Below are 11,028 nucleotides of genomic sequence, written 5' to 3'. Positions count from 1 at the left end.
GATACTGGTATGCTTATATATAGACATTGCAATATATTTCCCTTCCTATCTCTGCCCAGTGGGCAGTGATTTCTTGGCAGTGCACATGAAAATACTGGGCATCCATTCACAGGATTTCCCAATTTGTTTGTGAGAAGTTGTGATGTTCATTTGTAATTAGGTTTTGGCAAACTCTTTGCAGAGAATTTCTTTATAAATAAGTACAGAGATCTTCATTTGGCAGAACTCTTTAATGTGCAGGTTTGTATTTCCTGTCTTTTAGTTCCTTAAAAAAATAATGTTATAGAAACACACATACCCATTCATTAAGCACTTTGAAGTAGCAATCTGTGATATTTCCAAACAAAACACTGTTTTACCAACATGGTTGATTGTCTCAAACAGAATTTCCTTTCTGTGGAATTATACCAACTGACATTTGAGACTGAAAAGCCCCAAAAGTAGATTTTGGCTAGCTATGTAGTGTGTTACTTGTGGCAAAGAAAGATGTGGGTCCATTTTAATCCAAGAGAAATATCATGATTCATCATACCATTATATTCGGAGCTCTATACACTGCATGGAGAGACCTATTCAAGATCTGAATATTCTAGAAGTGACTACATTTCTTTTCAAAGCCTATTCCTTCCCTACACACTTTTCCTCTGAGTCCAGTTGGAAATGGTGTATTTTTGGTTGCAATGAAAAAGTAATAAAGTTGTGATACATTAAATGTATTAACTACAGCAATGACTTAAATCATTATGACCATTACATCTGGTACTGTGTTAATTCAAACACAGCTAATTCTAAGTGTGAATGTGCTTTAAAAACAACATAAAGAAGTCTGACATGTGAAATGCTGTAGCATGGAATTAAACATCAGTTAACTGGCTTAAAGAAGGTGGCCTTGGGGTGAAAATTTGAGAAACTTCCTTTACAATGTGAGTGGAAGGAAATGCCAACAGCAGATGTCCCATCCTAAATCCTTTGCCCCCGGCTTTTCAAAGGGCACAGAAATTGCACCCAGCAACGATGCCCTGTCAAAATGATTTAAAAGGAGGCAAAAATGTTGCTAGAGGGGAATTCATACTCCAGATCAAAAAAACAATTTTAAGTGGGCTTCTCTGGTGGCCTATGTTGAGACATATCACAGCCCCAGACTGCTGTTTTTCCAAGAGGTTAAATTTCAAAAGGAGAAAACAACAGCAAACAGGCTGCCAATTTACTCAACAATCTCACTACTGGCTGGAGATCTGTTCAAAGTAAAACGGCTGATCTACAAATTCCTGCATCTAACATACTCTTATTAACACTTTGCAGGAACCTTTCTAGAGTTTTCATGTCACAGTTATGACTCCTGGGTAGGCATGGCCCTCTCCAAACACATTGGTCCTCATGACAACTCTTTGCCCTGTAATTCAGCCCCACTGGGGCAAGCCACTGGCAACTCAACCTTTAATGCCTGGAGCAACCCCTGGTGCCAAAGGACACAGACCAGAGTTAATATCCCATGCATTTCTGTGTGGTGTAGGTTGGAGAGGGATGTTTACAGCACACTTCCAAAATAATGATGGTAGCAGACAGAATATTGCATTTCCTTTTTATTAGGCACTGAGAGTCGGCTGGGGAAGGTGAGTTGACTAGGTCATGGTTCAGTTTCTCTAAGATCCTTTCCAACAATAGAAAACTGATATCTGGTAGTGAAAACAATAGAGAAACCACTTCAGAATGTTGGAGATAAGGGTTGGGGAAGAGTTATTGATCAGGACTCCTAGAAAGATGTGTCTGGAGAGAAAGGCACACAGAAATAGAGGGAAGTGATTGTCAAATAGCCAGTAATTCTAATCATTTAGAGAGGTGTAGCCAGGTTTAAGTATCCATTATAACCCAGGCAATTGTTCCTCCAAGAAAGTAAAAATTTCTCCAGCTTATTCAACTGTAGGCTGTGTCCAATGATCCAGTTATAAAATAAAATAAGTCTGGTGAAAGTTTGAGGACTGGATATATGAAACCATTACATGTATTTTTAAGAGAAGAAACAATAATCCTGATATATATATATATATATATATACTCTAACTGAAAGTACTTATGATGTCATATAAAAAATATGTACACAAACACCTAGAAAAGCATAAGATGCCTGATGGTGTGGTTCAGTGATTGAGCACTGACCTATGAACCTGGTCAGGGCACATGCCTGGGTTGCAGGCTCAGACCCCAGTAGGGAGCAGCTGATCAACGATTCTCTCTCATCATTGATGTTTCTATCTCTCTCTCCATCTCCCTTCCTTCCCAAAATCAATAAAAATATATATTTTTAAAAAGGAAAGCATAATACATTGCAATATAAGATGCAAGACTTTATGCATTTGTTTTGTATATTTACTAGAGGCCCGGTGCATGGATTCGTGCACCAGTGCAGTCCCTCAGCCTGGCCTGCACCCTCTTGCAATCCGGGACCCCTTGGGGGATGTAGTAGTGTATGAAGCGGCAGGTGGCCCAGAAGGAGCTCATCCCGGCCCCGCTGTGCCTGCTGCCGCTGCAGTTTGGTAGCACACTGCCATGGAGGCGGGAGAGGCTCGTGACGCCACAGCAGCACTCGCCAGCTGTGAGCCTGGTGTCTAGCACCCGTCAGTCAGCTGAGCGGCGCTCCCACTGTGGGAGTGCACTGATCACCAGGGGGCAGCTCCTGCATTGAGCGCCTGCCCCTTGGTGGTCAGTGCACATCATTGCAACTGGTCAAATGGTCATTCAGTGGCTTAGGCTTTTATATATATAGATATGTTAATTCAACTATCTATCTACCTACCTGTCTGCATAGTTATTCTTGGAAATGAAAATAATATATTAGGGGAAATAATATTGCTAATTGTAACTATAGTCTGAAGTTTCTATGACATCATGGTTTCTAATAAATCTCTGTTATTCATTCAGAAGTAAAGACATAGCTAATGATAGAGCACAAGTTGAAACTGCTGTACTATTTTATGTCCAACTTTTTAAAGTAGTATAGTGAGCACTATCATCCTCTGCTGGGTACTGAGAAGCAATAGAAAGCAAGTGCATTTAATTGATTAAAGACTAATTTCCTAGCCCCAAAGTTGGAATGAAAATATGTAGATAGATAGATAGATAGATAGATAGATAGATAGATAGATAGATAGACAGATGATAGATATAGAGAAGGAGATATCTTTATGGAAAACAAACTCACATAGTATGAATAAAACAAAAGAAAATTTAATACCACTTTTCATGTCCCCAAAAGCAAGTGTAAAAAAAGAAGGGGGGGGGGGAATTACTAACTAAATAAAAATAAAGACTCTAGCGTCTTACCTTCCTAGGTAAAGTATATATAGCATATGTTAAAAGGGATGTAATATTTAAACTCATTTTGGATCATCCTGTTTACATTTAAGGCTGACAGGCTTCAACTAGTTTAACATATAATTGGTGATCTAATATAGAAAGCATGTTATAAGGAGACAAGTGGAAAGGGAGAAGTATTTTTACTGATTTTAGAGAGAAGAAGGGAGAGAGACAGAGAGATAGAAACATCCCCGAGAAAGAAACATCAGTCAGATGCCTCCTGCACATTCCCCACTGGGGATTGAGCCTGAAACCCAGTCATGTGCCCTAACTAGGAATCAAACCCATGACCTCCTGGTTCATGGGCCGGTGCTCAACCACGAAGCAACACTGAGGAGGCTGCAATGAAATAATTTCTAACCAAGATAACTCTAGTAGGCAAAAAATTAGGACTATTAGAGCATGCATTTACTAGGTACCTTTACTCTTCGGCTTACTGACGCCTGAAATTCTATATGAGGTTTTTACTATTTTAATGTCATTTTTAATTTCATGGCATTTGTTTTATTTTCCTTCTTTCTAATATAAATTTTCTGAGAATAACAATAACTCCTGAGGCTCCATAAGTCATTTATGCACTCAGGTTATATCAGAATATTCCCTATGAATGGGTTTTGATACAGAAAAAAGGGTCTGGTGTGAGACGGGGTATTTGTGTTTGTAAGTGTGTGTGTGTGTGTGTGTGTGTGTGTGTGTGTGTGTGTGTGTGTGTTAAACCAATAATCTATACTTGCTGCCAACTTCCTCCATCATTGCTCTTCCTGCTGCTCCAATCCTCATTGATGGAGAAGATGATAATTCAGAGAACCTCTTTTTAGTATGCTCTACCTGGCAGGACTAGGGTAGGCCTTTCATATACATTAAGACAGGAATTTCTCACAATAACCCTATGATGCTGGAATTGTTACCAGCATTCTACAGATGAACATTTCAGAATTAGAGAGGTAAAGAAAGTAACTCCGAAAGTACTAAAATTAGAACCAATTCTGTCTGTCTGATTCGATGACTGTGTTTTTAGCCATAGATCTGACAAAAGAAAATGGTGGCTAGAGTTGGGGATATGGCTAAAAAAAAAAAAAAAAGTTGTGAATTCATATGACAACATGTGTACAATTTAACTTTTTGCCTAAGTCTGTCTTTGTTAGGAAGTTGATTACTTTTTAACATTTATAACCTATAACAATATGATCTACATTAACTGTGAAAAGCCCATCTTATTATTTATGTATATATAATATATGTTAAAAATGAATGTAATATTTAGACTCAATTTAGACCATCCTGCTTATATTTAAGGCTGACAGGCTTCAACTACTTTAGCAACATCACGTTTACCTAAATCCATTATCTTCTAGTTCAGGTTTCCGATAACTCCGTGAATAGTCTTGAAAAGATGCAGGGTTGAAGAATTTTTGTTCATGAGCATGCACATACTGATAGTGTGGAGATAAGTACTAAAATGAATGAGAGGAATTTAATCTAAAGGTACTTAGGAAGGATAAAATGTATTAAAAATGTTAAGTATATGTGATTTGTGATTTTTTAAAAATCAACATAACTTTAACTGGGAGATACTATCCCTTCAGAAAATTTATCGGTGCACCTTGCACGTTTAAGCAAATTGTTATCTCTTTAACCAGGGAGTACCCATTAATGGTGAAAAACAGTTGAATACACCAAACTCTATATAGTGGGACATTTCTCTCATGTTACAATTTGAAAATTCATCCTCCCTCTTATGTGTAGAATTATATACTCTCTTAACTTACCTCTCCTAACATATTGATTGAAAATAAGCTGGTCCGTGTTGATAAATACATTGTGAAGTGTCAATCTTAGGCATGAAATCCTTTTAAGAATGAAAATAAAATGACTTTTCTTTCAAAAATGCCCAGTAGAAAGGAAAACTTCATTAAGTCAAGTTATGTTTATTAATAAGTGCGATTGTTAACTTATAGACTACATTATAAAATATGAGCATTTAGAGAAGTTTTTCCCTAACTCTAATTAAGATGTGAGTGAATGAATGAATGAACATTTTGTAATTCTTTTGACAGTTCTACACCTGTGCATATTCTTCCATGATCCATTTGGTCAGAGAATAATTTATACTCCAAGACTAAGACATGATCAGATGGTCTGTGCTAGATTGTGGTCTCCTTGTCACTTTCTTTGTTGCTCCTCAGATTTCAGCTTTTAAATAGAAAAGGATCACTGCCTGGTAATTCTCATTATTTGAGTCTATACCCACTTAGGAGGGAAAGGCAATTTTTCAATTGTTCACTTTGTGTTCAAAGAATAGATTTTCTGACTGGATAATTTATAGCAAAAGCAGATTGCCTACATGAGTAGACTGGTTAAACTTTTTGTATTAACCCACTAAACTAGAGAATTATCCACCATAGTAGGAAGTTCTGGCTCACAAATTCTGGTAACTTGCCTATGAAGATTGGCAATATAGTTGGAAAGGATTTTTTAAATAATTATATGCAAACATTCATCTTGCAAACACGATTGTTCACCTTAAAAATAGAGATTACTCTTCTTTGATTTCTTAAATAGTGCTATTGAGCAGTGTATGCTCTAAAATATCCTTATCTACAAGTTTCAAGGAATACTACCAATAAAATGTATTTGTGTTATCCTCAAGTGATATAGAGACACTAAGAGGGTTTGGCTCCAACCCCACCTTAAGGCTCTGGGGAACTTGGGGTGTGAGAGAAGAAATAATACTTTAAGGTAACAAAAAAGAAGTAAACCCAAACTGCAAAGTAAAACTGGGTGATCGGTGCACCTTGCACATTTATACAGATTATTCCTGCCATATGATTCAAAAAAAGGAATGGGTCCAGGAAATGCCCTCCTTCATAGATCCTGGGTTTGTTTACCATAGACTATGACATGCTAGCAATCACCACCTAGATTATTTATCCTTCTTGAATCCAAGCCCAAGAGAGTAAAGGGTGCCCGGTTGGTGTGGCTCAGTGGTTGAGTGTCAACCCATGAACCCAGGAAGTTATGGTTCCATTCCTGGTCAGGGCACATGCCCGAATTGCAGGCTCCATCCCCAATGGGGGACGTATAGGAGGCAGGCAATTGATGATTCTCTCTCATTATTGATGTTTCTATCTCTCTCTGTCTCCCTTCCTCTTCCTTGAAATTAATTAAAAACAAACATTAAAAAAAGAGAGAGAATAAAGAGTGAGAGTGCTGCTCAAAATTCCCCATCCACCTTGGTAAACTCTACTTCTATGTTTCCATTTTCCTGACTAAGAATGGTCCCTCTCTGGTGTTGGAAACTGCACCCCTAATCCCCCACCTCACACACAGAACCTTGGCTTTTTAGAATTTAGCAAACATTGCCTTCAGACAGTGCCACCCCAATACTCACATGGAGATATGAGGCCACATAGACCATCCTAGATTTGTTTTCTATAACCCATAGGAATGCAACAAAATTGGAGCAACTCAAAATCACCTATTATGCTGATTATTTGTGGTATGTGTGTTTACAAGAAGTTTGTTATGCAATATCAGGATATATACAAAATGCAATGCTATGAAAAACACCCATGGAAGGAATTTTATTGAATTCATTGAAGGTCCTTTAGACTCTTCCCCAACCGTACCAATTTACTTCCTGCCAAGAATCACCATTTTGAATTTGGTATTTATCATTACCATGCATTTATTTCTTCCTTAGTCCACTTTTTACACTGGCTAAAAGTTTTCCCTCAAAGAGGACATAGAAATGGCAATGAGACATATGAAAAACTCATCAGTGTCACTAATCATCAGAGAGATGCAAATTAAAACAACAACAAGGTACCACCTCACACCAGCCAGAATGGCTATCATCAATAAATCAACAAACAACAAATGTTGGTGAGGATGTGGAGAAAAAAATCTGAAACACTGTTGGTGGGAATGCAGACTGGTACAATCACTATGAAAAACAATGTGGAGTTTCCTGAAAAAATTAAAAATGATACTGCCATTTGACCCAGTGATCTCACTTCTGGAAATATATCCTAAGAAACCTGAAACATCAATCAGAAAAAAAAATATACACCCCTATATTCATAGCAGCATTATTTGCAATAGCTAAGATATGAAAACAGCCTAAGTACTCATCAGTAGATGAATAGATTAAAAAATGGTGGTACATATACACAATGAAATACTGTGCAGTTGTAAAAAAGAAGGCTCTCTTACCCTTTGAGACAGCATGGAGGGATCTGGAGAGTATTATGCTAAGTGAAATAAGCCAGAGAGAGAAAGACAAGTATCACATGATCTCATTTATATGTGGAATCTAATGAACAAAATAAACTGACAAACAAAATAGAAATAGAGACATTGAAGCATCCAACACACTGAGGTATATCAGAGAGAAGGGGGGGGGGGGGAGAGATTAACCAAACAATTTATATGCAAATATGCATAACCCATGGATACAGACAATAGTGTGGTGAAGGCCTGGGAGGGTGGGTGTGGGGTGGAAGGGGTTAATGGGAAAAACAGGGGGACATTTGTAATACTTTCAACAATAAAGATAAAAAAATAAATAAATAAATAAATAAATAAATAAATAAATAAATAAATAAAAGTTCTCTTAACTTTTTTATCTTGATTACTTTTATTTTATAATAAACTAAAAAGATAAATTTGCTTAAATATGAGATGAAAAGATATTTCTATTGAAAATAACATTATAGGAGCTTCAATAACATGGTAAAAAATAAATTTCAAAATGATCTTACTTTGGAGACTATTCTATGCTAAACATACCTCCCCTAATACCACATCACTAATTCTTTTGATCAAATCTGCAATTTTAGTCCCTGTTGAATGCCAGAATCACACAGGTTTTTTTTTTTTTTTTTAAAGGAAAATAGCAAAAAGAAATCTTACTGCTGAAATGAGCTGACCAATATAAAAGAGAAAAATTGAAGAATCTATAATTAAAGGAACTAAAACATATTTAGAAAAAATAAATTTTAAAATAAAAAGTTTCTTTAGTGAAAGATCCTATTTAATAAAAGCATAATATGCAAATGAACTGAACAGTGGAATGACCAATGGAATGACCAGTTGCTATGACGTGCACTGACCACCAGGGGACAGATGCTCAACGCAGGAGCTGCCTCCAGCTGGCAGACCCCAGGCCAGCCAAGGCGGGTCCCAGCAGGGGTCCTCTGATCACCCCGCTGGTCGCCCCACAGAGGGAGGTGCCCAGTGGCAGCAGTGGGGGCAGGGCCAGTGAGCAGGTGGTGCCAGGCCAGCCAAGGCGGGTGCCAGCAGGGGCCCCCAGTCACCTCACCAGTCACCCTACAGATTGGCCCTGATCACCAGCCAGGCCTAGGGACCCTACCCATGCACGAATTTCATGTACCAGGCCTCTACTATAAAATAGAAAACAAGAAATTAGGGCCAAACTCTAAGTGGTTTAAGGCACAATTATGGTGACCATTAGCATATTTAAACTGTAACAAAGATTATTGGAACTCTGCAGTTTATTTCGGTAGCACTCTTCCAGAAGTTTTTATAAAAATGGAAAATGAAACAAAAGAAAATTCAAAATATGTGTTGGCAATGCACTTTGGAACTTATGAAAACAATTTCTTTCCAACATTCATTTACCTTTTCTCATGAAACTTTCATAGAACAGATTGAGTTACTGAAATCATTTATCATTTTTCCCCCTTTAGAAAAGTGATTACATTTTTAAAGTTTTGTGAATTTCCACTCACTAGAGCTAAAGATCATTATTTCCAAGCTGGGTTGTCTGTCTTAATAAAACACTATAGATGGCCCAAGTGTTTATATGAATACACCTATTTTAGACATTTCATCCTACAAAATTATAAAACAAATTAGACAAAAAGCAAATGTTTGCATACCAAATAAGAATTCTCTTGAAAGGAGAAAGTTTTCTAAAATATTTGAAATCATATTTTTAATTGAATTAAATTTAATAAAGTATTGTTCATATGTTCCTAAACTTGAATTTTAAGAACAGTCTCTTTTTTTTATAAAGTCTGAATATATTTAAATATGTATTCTGGATTTAAGATACCATTCAAGACCTGTAAATGCTCCTAATTTTTATTGTTGTGTTTGTATTTACTATTATTTTATGCACATTTACAAAAGGATCATAATGCTCTAAGATTATTGTCTAACTGTCTATGAAAATGGACTTTTAGTGCTAAAGTAACAAGTAATACTGACAGCCAGTGTGCCCCTAGAGAGGGAACGACTTAAGGACTTGCTCTAATATTCATACAAAATGATGGATTTCAACAATGATGCAGGTATTATCAGCCATCATTGCTTATTTATAAAAACAAATTATTTTTTACCTAATTTAGAAGAATGGCTTTCCCTTATAGAAATGAAAAGGTCGCCAGCATGCATATTTTATTCTACAAGGTTCTCTTTTGGAAAATTTGTTCAGATAAAATCAAGGATAAGATCCTTGCCTTTTCAGGAATAGCTCTTTCATTGAGAAGTAGGGTGGTAGGCACATGTAATACTTTTTAAGAAAAAATTAACTTGATTTAGCAAACCTTGAAGAAGCTAACCTAAACAGTTGGCATTGAGGATTTGAATTTCTCTCAGAATTTCAGCTTTTCAAAGGTATCTGGAATACGTATTCCAATAGGAAATAAGGGTGTCATCACAGAATATAATATAGGGGGGAAATGAGTGCAAATAAAAGAAAAGTAATTCATCCTAGAATATTTCCTGGGGTATCTGATGTTCTAAATCTGACTTCTAGCAAATATAGCTGTAGATAAGAATCTAAAACAGGTGCAGTGGGCATAAGTCTAAGATGGCCCTCATGATTCACATACCCTCATCTACATATCCAGCAGTCCTGTTTTATCGCCTCCTGTGGAGTGTGGAGAGGGCATGTAACTATGACAGAATGTAGCTCCTCTGATTCGTTTTCTTTAAGTGACAAGGTAAAGGGATTAAGCCTATGTGATTAAGGCCCTGAATCAGTTGATCTTAATTTAAACAAAGGGAGATTAACCTGAATGTGTTTGACTTATTCAGATGAGTCTATTATAAAAAAACCTTAGGAAGTCAGAAATGTTCTCACCAACTGGCCTTGAAGAAGCAAGCTGCCATGAGTTCTACAGCTGCAAGAAAGTGGATTCTGACAAAAATCACAGGAGCTTGACAGAGGACCTTGAGCTTCAGATAAAATTGCAGCCCTGGCAACACAATGATTATAACCTTGGGAGACCCCGTGCAGAGAACCCACCAAGGCCATGCCAGACTCCAGACCCATGGCAATTGTGAGATCATAAAAAGGTGTTGTTTCAAGTTGACAAACTTGTAGTAATTTGTTACATAGTACCAGCAAACTAACGCAGCAGAAGAAAATGGACATAGTCATGTAAAACAAAGCAATTTCATAGAAATTTTCCATCAGTACAGGTAGTTTGGAAATACTGATCTTGCTTACTCAAAGGGCTACAGTAAGTTGAGAAGTGGCCTGACCACATTGTAACTAATCTCTAGTCTTATCTTTTAGACTGGAATAAAAGCAAATCATGACTTTTAGTTTTTAAAAATATTTAAACTATTCAAATAATAGTGTCAACATGTTATGGTATAAAGTGATGGAATTTGGCTTAAATTTTCCAGATGATCATTTAT

The 11,028-nt window shown here is 36.8% G+C and overlaps 1 long non-coding RNA gene across 1 annotated transcript; it reads right to left on the bottom strand.

Annotated features, from left to right (window-relative positions):
• Positions 1-4,733: 4,733 nt before the first annotated feature.
• Positions 4,734-10,516, bottom strand: LOC129150720 (uncharacterized). Its single transcript, XR_008557457.1, has 4 exons — positions 10,466-10,516; positions 7,570-7,607; positions 5,124-5,203; positions 4,734-4,808 (listed from the first exon to the last, which is right to left on the bottom strand). It is a non-coding gene; the product is annotated as an uncharacterized LOC129150720 (long non-coding RNA).
• Positions 10,517-11,028: the final 512 nt, after the last annotated feature.

The sequence above is a fragment of the Eptesicus fuscus genome, chromosome 11 (genome assembly GCF_027574615.1).
Source record: "Eptesicus fuscus isolate TK198812 chromosome 11, DD_ASM_mEF_20220401, whole genome shotgun sequence".
Taxonomy (NCBI): Eukaryota; Metazoa; Chordata; class Mammalia; order Chiroptera; family Vespertilionidae; genus Eptesicus; species Eptesicus fuscus.
This window is presented reverse-complemented; position numbering and strand designations above follow the sequence as displayed.